This window comes from Palaemon carinicauda, chromosome 2 (assembly GCF_036898095.1).
Source record: "Palaemon carinicauda isolate YSFRI2023 chromosome 2, ASM3689809v2, whole genome shotgun sequence".
In the NCBI taxonomy this organism is placed as follows: Eukaryota; Metazoa; Arthropoda; class Malacostraca; order Decapoda; family Palaemonidae; genus Palaemon; species Palaemon carinicauda.
Genome location: NC_090726.1, coordinates 134,023,658 through 134,048,657, shown reverse-complemented (window position 1 = coordinate 134,048,657; position 25,000 = coordinate 134,023,658). Strand labels below are relative to the sequence as shown.

Genomic DNA, 25,000 nt, shown 5'->3' with positions numbered 1-25,000 from the left:
TAAACCCGTTGTTATCTGTGTTGGTGTTGGATGTGTTGAGTGAAGGTATCAGAAATGAAAAGTTGTTGGAGTTGCTATTTGCAGATGATTTGGTAATTACTGCTGAAAATTAGGAAGAATTGCAGAGAAGGTTTGTAGAGTGGCAAGGGACATTGGAAAGGAGTGGATTGAAGGTAAATGTTGATAAGAGTGAAGCTATGGTGAGCGGTAAGGAAGTTAGGGACAGGATAGCCATACATGAAAGTCGAGGAGCAGTTAGAAAATAGGTGGAACAGTTTAGATACTGGGATCTGCTATAAATCAGGGGGAGGATGTGAGGCTGAAGTTGCGAATAGGATAAAAGCAGCCTTTGGGAAGTGCGGGGAAGTAGCAGGAGTGGTATGCGATAAGAAAATGCCAATCAAGGTAAAAATCATGATCTATAGCACAGTAATAAGACTAGTGATAATGTATGGATCAGAAACCTGGGCTTTAAGACGAAAAGAGGAAACGAAGCTGAAGAGAACAGAGATGAGAATGCTGATGTAGATTAGGGGGATATCATATCTTGAAAGATTGAAAAATTATGAAATGAGAAGAATGGTAGGGGTAGAAAAGATTACAGAGGTGATAAGAGTGTCACAAATGAGATGGTGTAGATACGTGTTGCAGATAGATGGTGGGGAGGAAGTGAAGAGGGCTTGGAAGGAATCTGTTAGGAGAAGATCAAGAGGGAGGCAGAGAATTAGATGGCGAGATAAGATGAAGGATGATATGGAGAGGAGAGGTTTGGTGGAAGAGGATGCCTTTGATAGAAGGTATTGGAGAGGATGTATCAGGCAACCAGCCCCTTAATGTAGGGATAACGGTGAGGAAGAAGAAAAGGAAGGTGTTGCCACCTCATCAAAGTTGTTATGACATAATATTAATCTCCATTTTTATTTATTTATATATATATATGTATATATATATATATATATATATATATATATACAGTATATATATATATATATATATATATATATATATATACAGTATATATATATATATATATACAGTATATATATATATATATATATATATATATATATATATATACAGTATATATATATATACAGTATATATATATATATATATATATATATATATATATATATATATACAGTATATATATATATATATATATATATATATATATATATATATATATACAGTATATATATATATATATATATATATATATATAAATATAATATGTTCCTTTGTGAGTGAGGATACCTTAACATGGTGAAAGAGTTAGTGTATCGCCATGATCCGCAAAGCTGTACTAGTCAGGTAGTCAGGGCCACCCATACTAGGTCTCCCATCATCGTCAGGTAGTCAGGGCCACCCATACTAGGTCTCCCATCATCACCAATCCGCACTGTCCAGCGTGATGGTGAAAACTGCAGTGGGCTAGAAACGGTTGAGTTCGTGGTTGTTGTTGTTGATACACACATATATATGTATATATGTATATATATATATATATATATATATATATATATATATGTGTGTGTATATATATATATATATATATATATATATATTTATATATATTATTGTATTTCATTAAGTAATTTATCTGATGTCTCTTTAAGATATGCTTGTGCACTTCGTCTCTATTTTCCTTCTGATTAGCTCCAATTCTGCCAAAGACCTAAAATTATGCCGCAGATGGTCGACGGAAATCATCGTTTTGCGCTGGAGGCTAAATTTTGTGAGTTTCCACTATTCTAATTTCGCTCACAACTGTTGAAAAAGATGAGAGTTTTGCTCTCTCTCTCTCTCTCTCTCTCTCTCTCTCTCTCTCTCTCTCTCTCTCTCTCTCTCTCTCTCTCTCATAAATGTTTCCATTGACAAGATCTAATTACTTACTCTATAACATCTGTTGCATTAAGTGATCCTTATTTGAGCATTAACATTCCCCATTGAAATTCCACAAGATGATTATGACGATGTTGAATTTTTGGTAGTTATAATTTTGAAGTAGCATCATTTATGGAAATATTAAAAAAAAAAGTATTTACGCTCAAAACATAGATTTAAGTGTATATTTATAACAATACTTTCTAATTCCGTTATTAAGCACAAGAGAGTGTTGTGGTATATGATGTATGAAGTAAAACCACTCTCTAAAATATACTGGTCACGACATTAACCCCACTAACTTTCCCGATATATGCAAAGAACTTGATAAATAGAGCAACGCAAAAACACTATAAGCGAATGATGTAGATGAATGTTTGTCATTGTAAAAGGAAAAATACCAAACTCAAACATCTTAGGTGGCTCGATAACAGAATTCAACTAGAACGGGTACTCGGTAGAACGCATAACTTCGCCTATATCATATTGTATATCACAAGATCGGCAATTGAATTATGCACCTTTTAGCACTATTTTTATACAAATCCGATAAAAATTGGCAACGATATAGCAAAAAGACGTTTTTACCTTTTCGTGACTTTGGGCTTGAATTTTGACCTAATCACTCCCAAAATCCAATCAAATCGTCCTTGGATCATAGCTAATCATCCCACTAAATTTCATGAGACTCGGTCAAATATTTTTTTTTTTTTTTGTCATGCGAATCAGACATACAAAGAAATGAATACACGAAGCCTCTCAAAACACAATCTTCGCAACGAAATTGGCGAAAGTAAATATCAAGGACCAGTGACCAATCGACTGAACAAAGGTATGAACAAGATGGAATATCTTATTCCATCTTAGGTATGAACTAACAGATAAAGTTGAACGCTTGAATCTATAGCCGACAGTGCTGAACCTTGGAGGATTATTCCTGCAAGTGTTGACCGGCTTCGTGATATAAACAAAATAATCAAAACTAGCTTATGCTCATAACAAGATCAATGAAAAAATTAACTAAGTAGAACTTTCAAACGTTAGGTAATGTCTATCCGGATGGATCCCCTTTAGTTAAGAAAAAGGAAAATTAATAAACATAATGACGACATACAAACCTCTACGATGATTATTTAATCATCACACAGTTTTGGATTTCATATTAACTAATAGTTAAGAAGCGCAACATTAACAAGGTAGCCTCTGAAAGGAAGTTTGATAATATTCTTGCAAGACATCGATAACGATGCACAATAAAAAAAAAAAAGACTACATTAGGCTCCCTTAGAACGACGTAAGCACGTCACTAGTTAGTGATGATGTCATGTCAATTCCCTCAACGATTAGAAGACGGAAGAACTAAAGGCACATGGTATGTATAACAATATCATTAATACATCCATACTCATTAAAATATTTGCGACGAAACCGTAGATAAGTGTAGCAAACTAGACAGAAATACAAAACCGCAAATATTAATAATAGATGCAGAGATCGCATTCTGGGATGGTTTATTAAGGATCTACATTGATGAGAAAAATAATCTATCACAATAAGAACGTGTCCCCTGTAATTCGGGATAGCGGATGAATGGATTAATAACTAATCTACTGTAGATGTACATTGGCAAGTGACGGATTACATATTAGAAAACCAAGCGGAAAACGACTACCGGCTGAGAAGGTTCAACAGAGACAGATACATACTACGAGAAATAGAACTTTACACCATCCAAAATACAGTATAATTTCTCAAAAACAGTACAAGAGAAGGACATAATCAGTACATACAGCTAGCCATTTCCAAGATGAACCATCTAAAATCTTTAAGAAAGGAAAATGGATTCTGTTATCAAAGCCAGATAAATACTCCAAAACTCCACCTGAGAGGAAGCTAGTCACCTTTCCAAAAATATTTGAAATATTTTCGAGATAATAAATGGATGATTAGGTAGACCACTAAAGATCATGGACACCTGGATAAAGACCTATATGATCTCCGCCAAGGTCGTACGCAAAGTACACGACTAATTTTTGAAACTAGAAGAACTGAATAAGAGGCGGTACGAGTATATCATGTGAGTGGACATCTCAAAGGGCTTTGTTATGGTTTGGCACTAGAGACTCGTAGAAAGCATCACACTATAAACTTTTCAGCTTCCTCCAAAATGAAGAATTGTGATATCAAGAAGAATGATTACATCTGTGGAGGAAGTAATCCTATCCCCAGTGTAGTCTACAAATATGGTAACTTTTCTTTCATTCCATCATATCATTTCTACAAATATGCCAGATACCCTAAATGCACGGCATTTAGTATGAATTTTTTACGAACTTCTTATCCAAGCATTGGGATCTGCGAGAGAGAGAGAGAGAGAGAGAGAGAGAGAGAGAGAGAGAGAGAGAGAGAGAGAGAGAGAGAGAGAGAGAGAGAGAGAGAGAGCTACTGTTGTATTAATAAATATAAAAATGAGAACATATGACAAATAAAAATCCTAGTTTCTCATTAGTTTCTTATTAGTTCCTTGTCATTAGTTCCTTTGTAGGTGGTAGGTTGGCCAGGGCACCAGCCTCCCGTTGAGATACTACCACTAGAAAGTCATTGGATCCTTTGATTGGCCAGACAGTAATGCATTGGATCCCTCTCTCTGGTTACGGCTTATTTTTTCTTTGCCTACACATACACAGAATAGTCTGGCCTATTCTTTACATATTCTCGTCTTTTCTCATACTCCTGACAACAATGAGATACTAAACACTTCTTCACTCAAAGGGTTAATTACTGTACTGCAATTGTTCAGTGTACTTTCCCCTTGGTAAGGGTAGAAGAGACTCTTTAGCTATGATGAGCAGCTCTTCTAGGACACTCCAAAATTAAACCATTGGTCTCTAGTCTTGGGTAGTGCCATAGCCTCTGTACCTTGGTTTTCCACTGTCTTGGGTTAGAGTTCTCTTGCTTGAGGGTACACTCGGGCACACTTTTCTATCTTATTATTTTTTTCTTCCTCTTATTTTTTTTGAAATGGTGTGTTAGGCAGGCTTAATAGAAGGGCCATGGATGCCTGGTGGTTTATCAAGAGGTCGTCTTTTCCTTTTCTGATTCTTTTTCTTCTCAAAAACATCCTTACTGCCCTCCCTTCAGTTGAAGTGGCTATCCTGGAGGGTATTTAGCCTTGCATGGTGTATCGGCGCCTCCATGTTGACCAGTTTTTCTAACTTTTTACCGTAGTCTATGCGTTTCATCAATCACTTTATTTATAAATCAGTACATATTGTTTTTGTTATAATTCTTGTTGATTTAGTTTTTAAGTATGATGTGTCTCTTTTATTTCTATTGATTCTTATGCTGTCTGGAGACATTGAGCGAAATCCGGGACCAGTACGTCCTAGATTTCGTCAATGTCGTCTTCTGTATTGCAATATTCGTGGTCTTCGTGCAAATATCCAAAACATTACAATTGCGTCTAGACAGTATGATATTCTTTTGTGCTCAGAAACTTTGGTTTCTAATATGAGGCACTCCTCTGAGCTCCTTATAACTGGTTTTAAGAAGACAATAATGTTGAAACGTGATGCCATCCCTAGGGCCAGGGGAATAGCGGTATATATTAGGACTGAGTACCCTGCTTCTCATATAAGTCCTGCTATCAATGTGGATGTCATGAGATTCAGGTCATAAAAGTTTGTGGCAGGCATAACAACTTTTATTTGTGTTCGATCTACGAGAATCCAGACATGGATGATTCTATCTTCGATTGTCTTCTTACCATTATGGCTAAGATACAAGAAGATGATAGAAGGGCTTCTTTTGTCTTTGTTGGTGATTTTAATGCTCACCATAGGGAGTGCTTAAGTTCTATCTACCGATCGCCATGGCTTAAGAGCTTTAGACTTAGCCTCTGAATCAGGCTGTGAGCAAATCATAAATGAAGCTACTCGCAGGTCTGGTAATTGCTTGGACCTTGTATACACTGACTCCCCTGGCGTTAAACTAGTAAGGTTGGTTCTCCAGTTGGGGCATCTGATCATGCCTTGATTTCATTAGTAGTGAAGACTGAGCAGCCTGTCCCTGATGTATCATACTCTTGTAAAATTTATATGAAATCCCAAGCAGACTGGAATGGGATTTTGCATGATCTTTTGTGCTTGAATTGGTCACAATTATATAGTAGTGTAGATCCTGTTGTCCCTTTGAATGTGAATCTAGTCAACATAATTGATAGGCGTATCCCTTCTTGTGTGCTAAGATACCGAATGAAGGGCAAACCGTGGTTCAATGACGATTGTAGACTTTCTTATTTGGAAAAGCAGGAGGCCTATCATCTTTGGAAGGCTAACAGATCAGATTTGACCTGGAATAGCTATACTCAGCTTCGAGCTTTTGCTCAGAGAGTTTATGCCTCATCTGAAAAGGAATACAATTTAACCATAAAAGAAACTCTTTCTGGTACAACTTAGGAACATAAATGGTGGTCTACCCTTAAATCTGCACTCTTTGGTGTAGATGCAACAGTTCCTCCTTTACTTAAACCAGATGGTTCAGTCACTCACTGTCCAAAGGAAAAGGCAACCCTTTTGGCTGATGTTTTTGACAGTAAACAGAGCAATGAAAAACTTGAACTTCCTCATTCCTGTTATCCCGAGGCTAAACTAACTAGTTTAGCTTTTCGATCTCGTGAAATTAAAGCTCTATTGACGGACCTTGATGCTTATGGAGATGTAAACCCAAATGGTTTTTTTCCTTTGTTTTTTATAAAGACAGCAGATTTCTTAGCTCCAAAGTTATCTGTTATTTTACGCAAGTTAGCAAGAAGAGGAGCTTTTAGCACTTGTTGGAGAATTGGTAATGTTACTCTTCTATGTAAATGTGTTTGTGGTAGCTCAAGTCCCACTGATTGCCACCCAATTTCCACAACTCCCATATTATCTAAAATTTTTGGACATCCTTTGGCAAAACGTCATAATAGGTTTGCTGAAGGTAATCATCTATTCCCTAGTTTGCAATTTGGTTTTTGTAAAGGCCTTGGAGCATGTGATGTCCTTCTTACAATCTCCAATGCTGTACAGAAATCCCTTGATTGTGATCAGGAAGTTCGTATGATTGGCCTTGATTTTAGTGCTGCCTTTGACCGTGTTAATCATGAGACCCTTGTTTTCCAACTCAAACTGTTGGGAGTGGGTGGGTCGTTTCTTAGCATTATTATTGATTTTTTAAGTAATAGATCTCAAAGAGTTGTTGTTGATGGGCACCATAGTGAGTATAGGAATGTGATATTCGGTGTTACACAGTGTAGTGTTCTTGGCCCATTACTTTCCATACTATATACACATGACATGTGGTTTGGCCTAGACAACAAGCTTGTTGCATATGCAGATGATGCTACTCTCTTTGCATCAATTCCGTCCTCTGAATGTAGGTCTAGAGTTGGTGAATCCCTTAATAGAGATTTAGCTAAAATTAGTGCATGGTGCAAATTATGGGGTATGAAGTTAAATCCTAACAAAACTCAAAGTATGATTGTAAGTAGGTCAAGGACGGTGGCTCCTCAACATCCGGATCTCAGTATTGATAATGTTTCTTTTAATTTGTATGACTTTTAAAATTTTAGGTCTGATTCTCGACAGCAAATTTACTTTTGAGAAACACATTAGGTCTGTGTCTTCTTCAATTGCACAAAAAATTGGTTTATTGAGAAAGTCTTACAAGATTTTCGGTGATCAATCTATTCTGAAGAAGTGTTTTAATTCTTTCATTCTACCTTGTTTTGTGTATTGTTCTCCTGTCTGGTGTTCAGCTGCTGATTCTCATCTTAATTTGTTGGACAGAAACTTACGGTCTATTAAATTTCTTATTCCTGATCTAGATATTAATCTTTGGCACCGTCGTTAATTTAGTTCATTATGCATGTTGCATAAGATTTTTCATAACTCTGACCATCCTTTACATTCAGATCTCCCTGGACAATTCTATCCTGTTCGTAATACCAGGCAGGCAGTTAAATCTAATAGCCAGGCCTTCTCCATCATGAGGCTCAATACTACACAGTAATCTAGAAGTTTTATTCCAGCCGTTACCAAGTTGTGGAATGATTTTCCTAATCGGGTAGTTGAATCAGTAGAACTTAAAAAAGTTCAAAGTTGGAGCAAATGTTGACTAGGATGACATGAGTCTTTTTATAGTTTATATATGACATATCTGTTTTTGACGTTGTTAATAGTTTATATATGACATATCTATTTTGACGTTGTTACTGTTTTTAGAAGGATTTATAGTTTTCTCATCATTTATTTATTTCCTTATTTCCTTTCCTCACTGGGCTATTTTTCCCTATTGGAGCCCTTGGGCTTATAGCATCTTACTTTTCCAACTAGGGTTGTAGCTTGGCTAGTAAAAAAAAAGATAATAATAATAATAATAATAATAATAATAATAATAACTAAGGAGAAGTAGAAGGTAAAGAAGTAAGAATTCGGGACCAAGCATTCAAAGAACACCATCTTATGGCTATTAAGTTTAATCAAATAAGGTTAAGAGAAATATCTGAAAATCGGACTACTCTTCAGGGTTCAAGTTTTAAAACGTAAGATCAAGCTCTTACATTAGTTCCGCAATTAGTCGTGTATCATGGCCAGGAAAAAAAAAGACAAACTAAATGGCAAATTACCATTTCAGAACGTGACTATCTATATATTATATTATATGGTAAAACTTGAATTACAATTTATGACTCCAAAACGGAAGTATTAAAAGAGACTTTCAAATCCCTGAAAATGTACAATGAATTTTATTCTGACTTGGCAAGGGCTGTTCCCTCTGCAACTCAGAGGAGTCGTTACTGGCCATTATTAACTACTGCGCTACTAAAGCGATAGCTTATCTAAGATCAAAATTAAGATGAAATTCACCCATATTAACGCAATAGTCTTTGGATAACGCTAAGAAATTCTTCTATCCTCTAGATTCTAGAACTATTCCACTGACTAATGACAGCAGGCACTCTTTAAATGAATAAAAATCAGTATATATAAACTATATATTGGGTAGCTTTCAATATGTAATACAAATGATAGAACATAATTTTCAAATGCAGAGACATACGAACATCTGCAATGCATCCCATTAGCAAGAGAACTTGGTTCCAATAAATGCATCGAAGGATTAAATCAAACCTCATCATTCAAACTAGTTTTACATGGTTTAACAACTCTATTTTAACCCCCTATTAGGCTGATACTTAGCTGGAATTAGACTGTAGTTATGTCAGCAAGGGCCATTACTCAACGTATGTTGTGTGAATGGAAATAACAAGCTTGTTGTAGCTGCTTTGTCATGAGTCTGCCAAGACGACAACGTTACTCCTACAATTTCTACCCTCAACCGTTTCTCTTGTAACCCCTTGTCACTTTCCAGTCAAGCTGAACTGATGGATACAAGACGCCTACATACGGAATCATTCATCCTGTTATTAAATCTCTGTCCCGTTGCCTTTTATTTTTCACATGTTCTGTTTATATACCCTTGAGAGAGAGAGAGAGAGAGAGAGAGAGAGAGAGAGAGAGAGAGAGAGAGAGAGACTTTAGTGTTTCAATGTAAGAATTAAATAATGGATAAAGATACTCAAACTAATATGGCAATATTTTCCAAAAGTATAAAATTCTGACTCGAATAAAAAAATAAAAAATAAGATTCCGAGTACTACACGAAGGTAAAGTTGGCTTCATTAATTCCGGTACACTGACGTCTTCATATCTTCCCATGAAGTGTACCAGAATTAATGAAGCCAACTGTACATTTGGACACACAAATTCCCGGTGCGCCGATTAACCAAACAGATAGAGTAGGGGAGAGATGGTAGAGGCAGTGGGCTGGGGCCGGGCTATACTCAGTGTATTAAGGGCCTGACATCGTGCACTTCCTCAGAGCGAGGTGTGCCATGAATTCTTGTGTCCAACTGTATCTCGAAAGTAAGTTATATACATTTCATCACAAATGATAATTCTTGCGGCCATTCGATGTTCATCAATTTAAGAACATAGGCATAGGAAGTCAATGAAACTTAAAGCTTAAAACTTCTTTGCTAATCTTTCTTTGATAAATATTCATACAGTGATTTATATTTGTCCTTTGTAATTAAGCTCTTCAAATTAAGTTTCTTGCTTTCGTAGTATAGGGAAAGAAAAATGTATAATACCCATCGAAACGTATCACGACCACATTAATGTAGAGATTGTAGACGAAGGAAAATGTATAAAATTTTCAAGATTTATTTAAAAGGAGTTTCACGTTTAACTGGTTGGAAAGGGGGGGGGGGGGGGGTTGTGTTCTTAGCTCTCGCTCTCTTCAGTTTCCGCGCATTTCCTTGGCGTCCTAGTTTTCACTGATGAGACTTCCGCGTTGGTTCTATGGCCGCCAATGTGCTCATGGTAAGAAACCACAGCTACCGGGAGTTGGGAGAATACGTTAATGTTTGTTGCAGATACAGCCCCATGCAAACCTGAACCGTTTAGTTACGAATGCTCGAGTAATGGAAATATTTATCTATGCTTGCTTACATTTATCTATCACAAAAAGTAGTAATTCCAGGTTTAAGGTTTTTTTTTTTTATCTTTTTTTATTTTTTTTTTTTTTACAGAACTCGAAATACAGAAATGACTAAGGGAAATTTTTCTAAAATTTTATTAATGTGTCTATATTATCTTCTTCAGATAATATCTTTAGCCTCCAAAAAACTGGCAATATAGTACTTTATCCATATTCATCAGTACATGAATAGTGAGTCTAAACTTTGGTAGCATCTGGTCATGCATAACAAAATCCTAAATTGTTTTTTCTTTCCTTTGCCTTGTAAGAGAAGGCATATTTTCTCATTCAACAACAAAAAAGCTAAAAAAAAATGTAGTTACCTTTTGGTAAATTTCCCTCCTTGTTCCGCTTTTCAAGAGTCATTGTATGAAATAAATTGCTTTAATGGGGACTGCTTATCTCTTTATTCTTCGTGTTTGAAAAAAATTGCAAAAAATCCCTTATTCTCTTGATAGTCATATTATGAATTTTAGATATTACGACATAAATTGAATCCCTAGTTATTTTAGACAAGGTCTATGGTTATATCTAAAGGCCTTGATTTTAGATTTACTTTTGTCGTTTGTGGGCACAGACTCCTTCTTTTTAGAAAGGTCATCTAAAAATTTTGATTACCAGTGGAACTGGAACCTTTCGCAAGATAATTAACAAAGGTTTGTGCTGTCATTTTATCATATAACCTCGTATCTCTTCTCTTGGGATGATACTATAAAACTGAATTCCCAATTCAACTCCATTTGACACATGCGAAGAGGCTTTGATGGATTACAAAATCTTTCTCGACATGTACTGTATAGAATAACACGGTTCATTAGTGCATTTTTGCAATGAATAGAAACACATTTACTGAATGTAGATAGATAGCGGAGAGGAATGTAATACCTTTTCAGTAATGAGATATTTTAACAAACTCCGAAGCTAAAAGCAAAGCATACGATTGACATACCTTTTATTTGAAATATTTATGCGAACCAGCGTGCTCTAACGGAATAATTACGCTGTCTTGTCTATTTTAAGATATATATTGATCCAACAGTAAAATCCTGTTGATAATTCAAGATGAGAGCAAAAAAAGACGAAAGTCATAATTTTTCGAACACTTGATTTTTATTTGTTAGAGGGACATATTTACGTCATGTCATTGAAATGTACAAAACGGGTGACATTAGAGAAGTGGAGTAGTGTAGCAAATATAGAAAAAATACAGAAAACAATAACCTAACTCCTCTAACTATAAATAAATACTCTCATTTTTAGAGACTGGATTTCAGACGTCACATTGGAGGGGTAGGGGTCTTCATAATAGTTAAGTCATTCAGCCTGGGACTAAATTTTGATAGTACTGGTGATTACAATATACACAGAACAGTCTGTTACTACAGAACAAAAATTCTCTGCAGGTGATAACATTTATAACCCCATAATGTTATAATACGAGTTGCGTTACGGTACTTTACAACTTCCAAACAACTCGCTTCACACACATACACATCTATATATATATATATATATATATATATATATATAAATATATATATATATGTATATATATATATATATGTATATATATATATATATATATATATATATATATATATATATATATATATATATATGACCATCTGTGTATAGATGAAGGTAAAAGGAATCGTTGAGACCAGCTGTCGAGATAAAATTGTATCTTGTCTAAAGTGACGGATGGTTGTAATGACCAGACTTAATTTGGGGTGTGGTGGCTCAACGGTCATTGCTTGATAGTTTGTTTGCTGTGATTGTTTATTCACTGTGATTGTTTGTTTGCTGGTGTCTCCCCGAACTGTAGTAACATTCTTAATAGCCCCAAGGAACATTTAATGTACGTGGCAGTAATTTTTATAAGATGTGTTATTAAAACCTGCTAATTTCTTTGTGCAATATTGATTGTCATAAGTGTTATCATCTTGAAGTTCTATAAATATTTTTGGTGCCTTGCAATGATTACCCTCTCTGTCCAGAAATGTATTTTCCCTAATGACTTTGTTGGCAGCCTTAATGATGCGTTAGAATTTTTTGTTGTTTCGGCTTTAGGTTAAACAAATTTTTTGTAACAGCAGGTTAAACGAGTTTCACTCGGTAGTGTCTTCATTTATCTCGAGCATGCATTGCTGGCATAACTGAAAGGTCTCTTAACTGTTAATTCATACTGCAAATGCGAGGTTTTCCCCCAGTTGCCGAACCTTTTGACGAAATTCATAAATCTAATCCAGTTCAAAGTTCATCCATCCTTGAGTCCAAAAAGTGTGTATTTTTTCTGTCAAACCTCCTAGCATTCATTATGCTCTGTTCAGAAATGCCATATCAATATCAGCACAGATAAATTTGGATCGAAGCCTAGATCACACTCGTTCATTCCTTTCCCTATCTGATTTTCTTACATTCATTGCAGTTTTCAGATTTAGAAAGTTGCTTCAAGTCAGGATTAATGTCACAGATTTTAAAAGATATGGAACACATTGGTTACATTTCGGATATCATCTTCAAACTTGGTTTTCTCCTTCAGCATGAATTCAGTCATCTTTATCTTATCCCAATGTCTTTTCCCCGAGTTTTGGGGGTTTCAAGATCTCAACACATCCTCAAATTGTGCCCTTGCTGACGGGCCAGTTTCCCATTTCATTCCTACAATATTAGTGACTGGAAATAAAGTAAAGATTGAGGATATGAATAAGTTTGATGATGAAGAGACGAAGCATAACAAAAGCTTAAAAGAACAGTGTTGTTAAGTGTTTGAGATAACTAGTAGATAAACACCTGGATGAAGCCTTGGGTTGGTAAGCTAATGATCTTCCCGTATCTAGACTCTGAAGGTACAAGGAATAGAAGGGGCGGGATAAGAAAAATAAGGATTTTCTTACAATAAGGAGGTTTAGCCATTTAGAATAAGAAAGTTTTTAGGAGTTAGGAATAATAGAAAAACGGAGCAAGTTCTAGTGTTTACTTTTTGAGGACAATGTGGTTTCGATTTACTCAACTTATAATCCCTTCCTTACTGCTATGTTATACCATTAGTGCTGTTTTCATTGTTTTCCTTACGTACATAAACTTCAGTATTGCACACTCATTCATTTGTAACTCCTTTCTTCGTTCATTATCTAATTTACGTGTCGCGTGTCATTTCTCGATAATAGATTAAAGCTGCGTTTTGGTTACTATGTTTCAACTAGTATACCCGAGCCGTCAAAAATTACGTCTAAATATTTAGACAGATATGGACGCATACAGATTCCACCTTTCACACTCCCTCCTCTTAAATCCATATACAGCCCTCTCACTAGGGTATGACTACTCTCTCTCCCCATGAGCGTGTTGGGAGACACACACACACATATATATATATATATATATATATATATATATATATATATATATATATATATATATACACATATATATGTATATATACACATATTATATGTATATATATACATATATATATATATATATATATATATATATATATATATATATATATATATATATATAGCGCCAGACACTTACTCTTTATTATATAGGGGAAATATTGAGGAGTAGACAGGACAGGAATAATTGTATTTTTATCATTATAAGCAGAAAACGATGAGGCGAAAAATCTAACGATCATATCCTGCCCAGTTCTGATCGAAGACGGCAAAAGGCTGGTTAGACGGGGAACAGATTGCATCAAAACTTGCAAATAGAGAGAAATGAAAAGCAGCCTTTATACTGACTGAGATACATTCCAAACTCTTAATTACGTGGATATTTAATTTGAAGTAGCTGTTTATTATCTACTCACTTTATACAGCTACGTTTGATATGGACAATAAGGTTCTACTAATCTAATCCCTGGAAATCGTCACCAGGCTTTGTAATTTTTTCCGAAAAGAAAATTTATTTTTATATAATAAGATGATGAAGAGGAGTAATAGGAACGATGCTAATTTTAAATGAGAGAGAGAGAGAGAGAGAGAGAGAGAGAGAGAGAGAGAGAGAGAGAGAGAGAGAGAGAGACCTTCAAGCATCAGTAAACAAAACATGGATGATATTATCGTATGCCGATTATTATCATTCTTTATTATTATTATTATTATTATTATTATTATTATTATTATTATTATTATTATTATTATTATTATTATTATTATTATTATTATTATTATTATTTGTTAAATATTGTTATTGTTATTAGCAGAGCTACATTCCTTGTTGGGAAAGCAGGTTTCTACAAGTTCAAGGGTTCCAACAGGGAAAGCTGTCGAGTGGGAATATGAAATAGAAAAGTAACGAATAAATTATAAATGAGAAATGATAAAAATATAGAATATACGATATAATTAACAACGTTAAAACAGATCAGTCATATATAGATTATGAAATGAGACTTATGTCAACCTATTCAACAGAAAAGCACTTGCAACGAGTTTGTGCTTCTGATGTTTCACCGATTCAACCGGAAAATTAAGAATCCTAGATCATTCCACAATCTTGTCACTATTGGAATAAAACTTCTAGAATACTGTGTGGTAGTCAGCCTTGTGATGGAGAAGGCTAGACTGTTAGAGTTAACTGCATACGTAAAGGATGGTGAGAATTATATATAAAAAATCTTATTGTTCAGAATTATGAAAAGAAAATCTTATGTAATATGTACAAAGAACTAACTGACCGACGATGGCACAGAATAGTATCCAGATCAGGAATAAGAAATCTAATAGACCGTAAGCTTTTGTCCAACAAATTAAGATGAGAGTCGGCAGCTGAAGACCAGGCAGGAGAACAATACTCAGTCTGGTAGAATGAAAGAATTAAAGCATTTCCTCTGGATAAAATATCACCACAAGTCTTGGAAAGACTTTCAATGTGCATACTTTTTGTGTGCAATTAAAGAAGAAACAGACCGGACGTGTGTCTCCTAAGTAAATTTACAACCAAGAATCACACCTAGAATAATAAAATGCGGCTCTTGCATAGTGTAACCACGCTTAGCTACTGAACAGATGCCAGAGGAACCAGCAACCGGTCTTGATTTATTATAGTTTTTGTATATAATGAGTGTTAGTAATGAAGCTCAGTATGCCACTGATGTTGATAGCTGCCACAGCTGTGAGCTGTAACAGAACAGAGGCGAGAAATTAAATTTCCAAATTAAGGGTAAAATGACTTCTGAGGGAACGGTCGAAGTATTAATTTCTGATGAAGTTTCATAAGATTTCCTAATGAGGATTCATATGAATTCATCACATTGAAGTATCAGAAAAATATTTCCTAAAGGGAATTTGTTAGTTTTGAAAAATGTCCGTAAAGGATTTTCACCGGAAGCAAATGTTATTATTATTATTATTATTATTATTATTATTATTATTATTATTATTATTATTATTATTATTATTATTATTATTAGCTAAGCTACAACCCTAATTGGAAAAGCAAGATGCTATAAGGCCAAGAGCTCCAACTGTGCTTAGCTCTCGGATGCTTTCCCTTGAAACATCCGTAATTCAAGTTGCTGCCTGTGTGTGCGTGAGTCACTCAGTCACATATAATATGCAAAGAAGTTTTGTGGTTTTTATAATAACCTTTTTTATAACGTGGTCATTTGTTGTTGCTAATCTCTTGTCTTTGGCGTTCTGTCTCCATTAGCTTCCTATGTATCTAATATACCGTCTAAGCTATCGCAAATTTTGGTGTTCTTCAGGTCGTATTTGAATTTGGAAGGTTCGTTTTCATTCCCTTGCCTCTGATGACCTACTTTGTATTTCCCTGCATTGTAAACCTTTTCTTTTTATTGTAAGTAATTTTCACAAGATTATCGGTTTTTAGGAAATCCAATCCAATTATCCTTGTGATGACTTCACGAAGTATTTGTAGCGTCACACGATTTACAATCAATTACACAGTATATCTGACAAAATTCCAAAGGTAACCGTAACTTGCTAGACTTTATCAGTAATCATAGCTTACTATGTATTCCATACTTTTTGGAACTTGAAATGATAAAGCTACTGATAAGTGTCTGTATATACTGAGAAGGCCGTAGTTTGTTAAGGACTCCCTTTTTTATGTTAAGGGGAAAGTATCATTAACGTTAAAATCTTCTAGCAGAAGACTTGCATAATATTAGATTTCAAAGATGAAATACAGACAAAATCATGTTCCTTCATTAACTGTTAATAGAATGGGCAAATTAAATGATTTTTCCTTCTCTACACGTGAACACACTATTATCTCAATTCAGGCACCCAGGATAAAAAACGTGATTCTTTGTAAATGAGGAAATACCGTTTCATCACAGTGCTCAGAGTAGTTGTTGAAGATTGCCTGGACCTTCTGGCCTAGCACGGGATCTTCCAATTCTGCAGCCCGTAGCGGGTGCTATGAGGATAATAAGTATAGCGGAAAATTAGTTCAAAATAACTCTCATTTACTTTGTGAATTCATCTGTACGGTGATTATTTCCATTAACTACCAAGTTAGTTGGTTACCTCCTGCTTATTATTTCGATTAAGAATACCGTTTTTTTTATTCAGGTACTAAAGTTTGTTTTCTCCCTTACATTTTGTTTAGTTATGGGCTAGATAAGATATTCAAATACCGCCCGGTTGTCTGAAACTATAACAAAAGCACTTAAAAGACCAACGCTTATGCAACACATTGAGCCACTTGGCGGAAGAGTTATTCAGAATTCTTTATCTTGGATAGTAGGAAATAGAGCCAGATGTCACTTTAGTGAAAAAGAGACAAACCACTTCAAATAGAAAAGCTGAATGACGATAATCAGACTCATCACTTGAAGTCTTAATTTTATTGACCTCCCATGGCAAATCGTTACGAGTTTTTGAGTATTGTATTTCGGGACAGTTCTTCAGAGTTAGCAATATTTATCAAAGTGTCTTTCTCACCATAAAGGTCAATTTGGAAGAGCTGTTAACCCCCAGCTCCCTCGAGACAAGGAACCTTCGAGGCTTCTGTAATAGAAAACTATTTCACGTTATCATCACGGCGTTTGTAACGACGTCAGGTACGAAAGAAGCGGCATGACCGGCATTTAAAAAACTTGCGTCACGAAACCTGCTAAGTCGCTCTGCTCTAGTTGGTGACATATGTCTCCTTTCTTGAAATAATTCTCGACTCGACATGCGCTGGTCCGTCTTTCCTGAATATTATCTTTAATAATCTCAAGGATTAGCTCTAATCTAAAGAGTTTTTTTTTATCGTATCGTGTGTGTCTTGATCGTTTATGCAAAGGAACAACCGTAATGATAATGACAATGAAGAACGTAGAGGAGACATTCAACAGGTGGTCGGTGCAGCGAAACGGCAGGCCAATAGACAATGTTTACAGATGTCCAGACGAAACAAAAACGAGAACTGTTTTATATTACAGTTTTCAGATTAAAAACCAAGGAAACGACCTTTGTGTAGCAGACAACATCACAATATGGACCGCTTATGTTAATAAATATAATAAACAGGTGGGAGGTAAATAAACTTTTTATAATCAGAAAGAATCATAAGTAGCATGTGAACATTTATAAACATTTATAAACATAATTTTATGATGTTTAAATCTCGTAACTTCATCAAACTAGAATGTTGAGGATTTCTAAGCGAATAATTACATAGACCTAAAGGATTTGCTATTTGCCAAAGCACGCATTCCCTAAAAGTTGTATCAGAAATATGTCAAAACATCTGTATTTAAACGTTTATTTTTAATTTGGTAGCAGTTCGGAAAGTAATAAAGCGTTTCAACGCTAAAACACGTACAAAGAGGTTGGGATGATAATTCAGAGAGAGAGAGAGAGAGAGAGAGAGAGAGAGAGAGAGAGAGAGAGAGAGAGAGAGAGAGAGAGAGAGAGAGAGAGAATTCTATGATTAACCTCAAATTGTAATAATCGTTTCTTATGTTAATGTTTCATCTCTTTCTTTTCCTGCTATAGCAATATCATGAAACTGGACGCCTGTGCCTTGATATTGGCACAGTTGATTGACCAAGTGTAACTTTACGCAGTCTGTCGCCGTAACAACAAAGTCGCATTGAAAATATAGCTTAATTTCTCAGTTTAATTGTTACTGATGTGTAAACAGTCAACACAATAAAGTGATAACCGTATGTAAAAATCTCTACAATTTATTATTGCACATGATAGATATTATTCTCCGTTACTTGTAGCTGGTTTCTGTGTTTGTAATGACATATTACAGCAAGAAGCAAAAGTGGATTCCTGTCTATCTATCTGTCTATCTATCTATCTGTAATATTTGCCTTACGAAAGAGTCAAGGATCGATTCCCAGGGTCATTTTGTTGATACACTTTATGCTTCTGCCTACCTGAGAAGTAAATTTGATACTCGGGAGTTAGTCCTCTGTGGCGGGTAACATTCAGGAATGGGAATAGTATGGGGCTATCAACCTCGTTCAAAAAGATTTTGTCATAAACTGAGAGAGTATACAGTGTACATTTATGTATATATATATATATATATATATATATATATATATATATATATATATATATATATATATATATATATATATATGGAATAAGGCCTGTTGAAACAAAATCTTTCAATGATACGTCTGTAAGTCAAGGTTTTGCTATATTACGATTTTGAACGGAATTGTAGAATTATTGTCGAAAAACATTATTGGAATAGTATAAAACCTTACTCCTTTCATATGGTAATAGCTTTAATTAACTATTGGATTTCTATTTTTCACAACAGTCTAAGAATTTCATTGCAATGTAATGGGTACAAATACAGTCACTTAATGTCCAAAGACTTGTTACTAAGCCCCGATAAGTTGTCCACGTAATGTTCACTTTCACACAAGTCATTAATTTCCTTTTCCGCTTTGTGGTCTCGACTCATTTGTATGTAACCATAGTTATGGCTGTCGACGGGTAACTAAAACGAACAGTTGGACAACGTCTACATCCTTAATCCCTTTTGGTAGTTTCACCCCATACTTAGATCTTGATTTCACCTTCTCTTGTGGCAAAGAGTAGTCATCTGCCGAGGCTACTCTCGCATGTGCTAATAACAGGATTACCTAGACAGAACATCTCGCGAAAGCAGAGTTTTCTATTTTGATTAATTTTCTCTCATGTAAGCCTGGCGAATACATTTTTGTCTTATTGTTGAAACCATATTAATAATTTTCTATTTTTTCTCAAATTGGTTTCTTGTATTCGAAATCATTTTTTTTTAGTTTAATAATACTCAAATACTATTTAAATAGAGTTAAATTTGTTTTAGTTATTTACGAACCATTTTGTATTTCACCGAAACCCAAATTTACGATATTGCTTTATATCATGATTTTTTTTTTCTTCAAGGACTACAATGTCACTTCTGGACAAATTATGTCCTTGGAGGGATTAGATATCAAATTAGGTTGTGCCTCACTGTATCGAATAAAAGATGAGCACTATTAAAACTAAACTTTAGGAATATATATATGAATCTAGACTTTTAGTAGAATTGAACACGGAAAAAAGGTGATATAGTTTTTGATGTAATTGGTCCAGTATAAATAAAGCTTTGTAATTACGAGGAATTGCATCTCCCCCTTCTTAGTTTTTTGGACACAATAAGATTATCACCAATTTAGTTGCATTGCAAGAGGGATTTTTACATGGGTGGTGTTATACAACTTCTTTTATGTAAACTTCGGAGTCACTCTCGTCAAGCACAAATTACGCGCACAAACACACACACACATATATATATATATATATATATATATATATATATATATATATATATATATATATATATATATATATATATATATATATATTTCACAGGCAAAGAGACCGGCTTTTCATTTTCTTTCCTACTGATATTCTTTCGCTAACTTCTTTTATCTTTTTTCTACGCATTGCTGTACAACATGTCTTAAAATGAACATTTGGTCAGTAAAACTTCTAACTTTTCGAAATCCTGCTTGTTCATCTCTCAGCATTTCATCAATCTTTCTCAATATATTTTCATAATAACTGACGTAAGTGTTATGCCTCTGTAATTATTGCAATCAGTTAGGTCTCTCTCTCTCTCTCTCTCTCTCTCTCTCTCTCTCTCTCTCTCTCTCTCTCTCTCTCTCATTTTTTTTGTCGGTTTCACCAGCACTCCTGACTCATATTCATCAGGTTTTGATTCTTCATGCCACAGTCTACAAAATAATCTTGTAAGTATTCTGGGGGTCACTTCATTTTCAGCCAATATCATCACAGCGGTTATTTCATCGTTTCCCGGGGTTTTCCATCTTTGAGTTTTTTAATGATGATACCTTCGACTTCAAACACGCTGTATTCATTCATGGGCACATCAAGGTCTTCATCAGCTTCAGTTATATCAATCAAATTATTCCCTTCATATCTCCTATTCGTAACCTCACTAAAGTTTCCATCTAACGTTGTCTTTATTTTCTGTTATTACAGATCCGTCTCTCTTTTTGATTGGTATATGCTTCTTCTTCTTTGCCCCAGTCGAAATTTCATTAATAATTTTATGATCGATTCTTACACAATAGCCACTCCCTGAATTCATAGCTTTGCCAGCCTCATCTGCTTTCTTGTCTAAATATTCTCTCCAGTCATTTCTGGCTTTTCTTTTGACCTCACTATCAATGCTGGAATACTTATCATGCTCTACCTTGTAATTTTCATTACTTCATCGAAAACTTTCAACAATCAATTTCTGTCTTTGTCTCCTTTTTATAGTATCCCAAGTACCATCTGATATCCATGACTTTCTCCTTGTAATTGCATGTCCCAAAACTTCACTGCCAACTGACTGACATATGTTCTTATTATTACATCGTTCTTAATTAATTGTCTTCTCTTCGTCTCTTAAAGTCTCTAAGACGGCAAATCGATTCCTAAATTAAATTGCAAATGTTTTACTGTGCTGCTCTTCTATCTACTTCTATCTGCCTTTCTGCTGGATGCTTTCAGTTTTAATTTCGGTGTGGCAACGAGGAGTTGGTGATCAATACTAATATCTGCATCTCTGTGGCTTCTTTAGATTTCTTAATCCTCATTCTCTCTTTATTAATGGCAATGTGATCTATTTGATTTTTGTAACTGCCATATGGTGAAGTCCATGTATTTTTGTGGATGTACTTGTACTGGAAAAGAGCATTTATATATATATATATGTATATATATATATATATATATATATATATATATATATACTGTATATATATATATATATATATATATATATATATATATATATATATATATATATATATATATAATGTATATGTATATACACATATATATATATGTATGTATATACATATATATATATATATATATATATATATATATATATATATATATATATATATATATATATATGTGTGTGTGTGTGTGTGTGAATAAATGGAAGGAATGTATTGTGGTTATTGTTGGATGACAATCAAACCATGTATTTTCTCCCTGCCCCTGATTTCTGATCTCCATAAGGTCTTTTCATTAAAAACGGTCCATTGCGTCATTCGTGGTTAAACACCAGTAGTTTCTTCTATGTTTAAAGCTTTCGTCAGGTCATCGCTAAATAAAGGTATTGGGTCACACGTCTCAATGAATTTTGAATAAAAAAATTAGACGCGAATCACTGACACTCCTTAATCACAGAAATCTCTCATCTGTGCCAGAAGAAATCGAACCGCAAAGACGAGCCTTTGAAGTTCGAGAAGTCTGAAGTCAGGTGCCATCGCAAACCGCAAATCTCTACAGCAGCTGCAAGACCTTCAGCATTGCTCTTCGACTTTCGTTTTCTGTAAAGCTTTCTCTTGCTTCCTGACCCCCTTCTTTATTCAGTGGTCAGTCTCTATTGCTATTTTAGGGGAGTTTACTCAAAGTGTTGCTAAGTAATACGTACACTAGTGAACGTTACGGATTCCCAGGCATATTTCAATGCTGTTATTCACTCAAACAAATTCTCCAAATATTTTTTTTACATGCCTTGCAACACAGTATCCTACTAGAAGAAAATATTATTTTCCATGTGTTTTAAAAAACTATTCTTGGACAAACATTTAGACAAAACATTCCCTGCTATATCCTTCAATACAAAAACTTTTAATATAAGATATATATTTTTAATTATTCATTGCGAAATATGCCATGAGATAAATTTCAGTTCAGAATATTTTCTGACTGAATATCGAAAAGTACAGTAAATTCTATGTGGATACCTTTGTAACGAGTTGTTTCTTGCCATACTACAATGTGTCTCAAGACAAACCTTTCTTTCTGGTCCTGACTTACAGATTATCACGTTTCTACATGAACTGACCGAGCTCATACATTTTCATATGCAATTTCATATTTCATAAAAAATGATGTAATAAAACCCTAATGCTTCTTAATAACAAGACGTAGTAAATAGTTTCTTGGAATGCGTTTGGCGTGACCTGCGTGACCAGCAACTATTCTAAATTTATAACGGCACATAAACGTAGCAAAAAAGAGACGCGTGAAATAATTTTGAGCATTATATATGCCACATAACGTTCTTGGTTAATAAACATAGACAAGAACAAAGAAAGAAAGTAGGGGTTGGAAAGGCTCGTAATTAAAAGATGTTAAACCTAAGTTGTCGCCGAAGCGTGAGATCTATATTGTTAACACAACAGCTAAGACCGGAATGGATAATTAGATGAGGTAAAAAGCGAAGAGAAATGCACATAGAAGGCCTCATAAAAATAATGGGCTACCGATACTTTAGGAAGTTATTAAATTTAACGAGTTGCATAAATCTTTTATTCAATCCTACCCATGCTTTTTGTCCTGAGGTAGTAAATAAGTTTTTTCGTAGTCAACGATGGCGTTTATGTTTTGAGTAATGTTTTGCAGCTTAATCACAGTTAAGTTTTCTGTTATCAACTACGTCAGTGACATATTTGATATCTATAGCTTCTGAAAAATAGTATTTGGACAATTCTTCTTCACCCAAGAGGTTAACTACTGCACTGTAATAGTCCAGTGGCTACTTTCCTCTTGGTAAGGGTAGAAGAGACTCAGTAGCTATGGTAAGCAGCTCTTCTAGGAGAAGGACACTCCAAAATCAAACCGTTGTTCTCTAGTCTTGGGTAGTGCCATAGTCTCTGTACCATGGTCTTCCACTGTCTTGCGTTAGAGTTCTTTTGCTTGAGGGTACACTTGGGCACACTATTCTATCTCATTTCTCTTTCTCTTGTTTTGTTAAAGTTTTCATAGTTTATATAGAAAATATTCAAGTGTTACTGTTCTTAAAATATTTTATTTTTCCTTGTTTCCTTTCCTCACTGGGCTATTTTCCCTATTGGGGCCTCTGGGCTTATAGCATCTTGCTTTTCCAACTAGGATTGTAGCTTAGCAAGTAATAATAATAATAATAATAATAATAATAATAATAATAATGATGATAATAATAATAAGTACTTGAGGAGCACGTGTCTCTCGATCTGCATATTTCTTCTTCATGACATCTTGTTTCGAGACCTGAATTAGAACTATTATATTAGCAACGGTATATTTTAATTAATTGTAGCGTCCTTACTATTGTTAACAGTGTAATTATATCTGATGACATACTAAAGTCTCTCATGCTTCTAATTGAATGGAAAAGTTGAAGTTCATCGTTTGTACGTCAGTGAGCAGTATCAAGAGAGATGTATGTATTTTTATCTGTTTATAGATACAAGTTCTTTTGTAACAATAGGTAACTATCGGGAAGTGATTAGAATGTGGGAATGAAAATGAATAAAAACAATTTAACTTTGTATCGTCATTGATTGTATTAATAAACACCACAACAAAGTCACGAATTAAGTTGTTTAAACACCTATAATGTATTGAAGTATTGAGGTAAGGAGGGCAAAAGACAAAAAAAAAAAAAAAAAAAAAAAAATCATAGCTGTCGATGGGTAGAGATATCAATGCATAGAATAACTAACAAGTATAAAATATAAACTTGGCTTATCATAACAATGACATACTTTATGGGAAAAATATGAGATAATTATTACATGAATATATGAGCAATTAAAAGTACACGAGACAGCTTCAAATCATATACCACCAGTTTTTATTCCCTTCTTTAGTCCTCTTGATTTCCAGGCTAAGACATAGCAACACGTATCTATTATCTTCAGTATTTCCCTTTTCATTGTCATTCTTTGTCATACCCAATCTTTCGATAAACCCGTTTCTTCTGTCATGCAAACCGGGTGTTGGAACATGGAACCTTAGCAATTCTTGTGACAATTAAAAAGGAATCGTGGCCGAAGTGTTGTTAAATTCCCGATTAGAAAGTCAGAGAAAATATATCAAGTTTAGATAACGCATCTGATCAGAATACACAATTTATCTTGATTGTCTTCTGCGAGCAGATTCTCATCAACTTTAGTCACGACCACTTAAACTTGGTTTTATTTTCCCCGTCCTCCCCTTCCACCCCCCCCCCCCCCCTCTCTCTCTCTCTCTCTCTCTCTCTCTCTCTGATGTGATGT

The 25,000-nt window shown here is 34.6% G+C and overlaps 1 protein-coding gene across 1 annotated transcript in view; it reads right to left on the bottom strand.

Moving 5' to 3' along the window:
• Positions 1 to 25,000, bottom strand: part of LOC137621981 (trypsin-like) — a 95,911-nt gene that overhangs the window by 21,061 nt on the left and 49,850 nt on the right. The window lies entirely within an intron of this gene.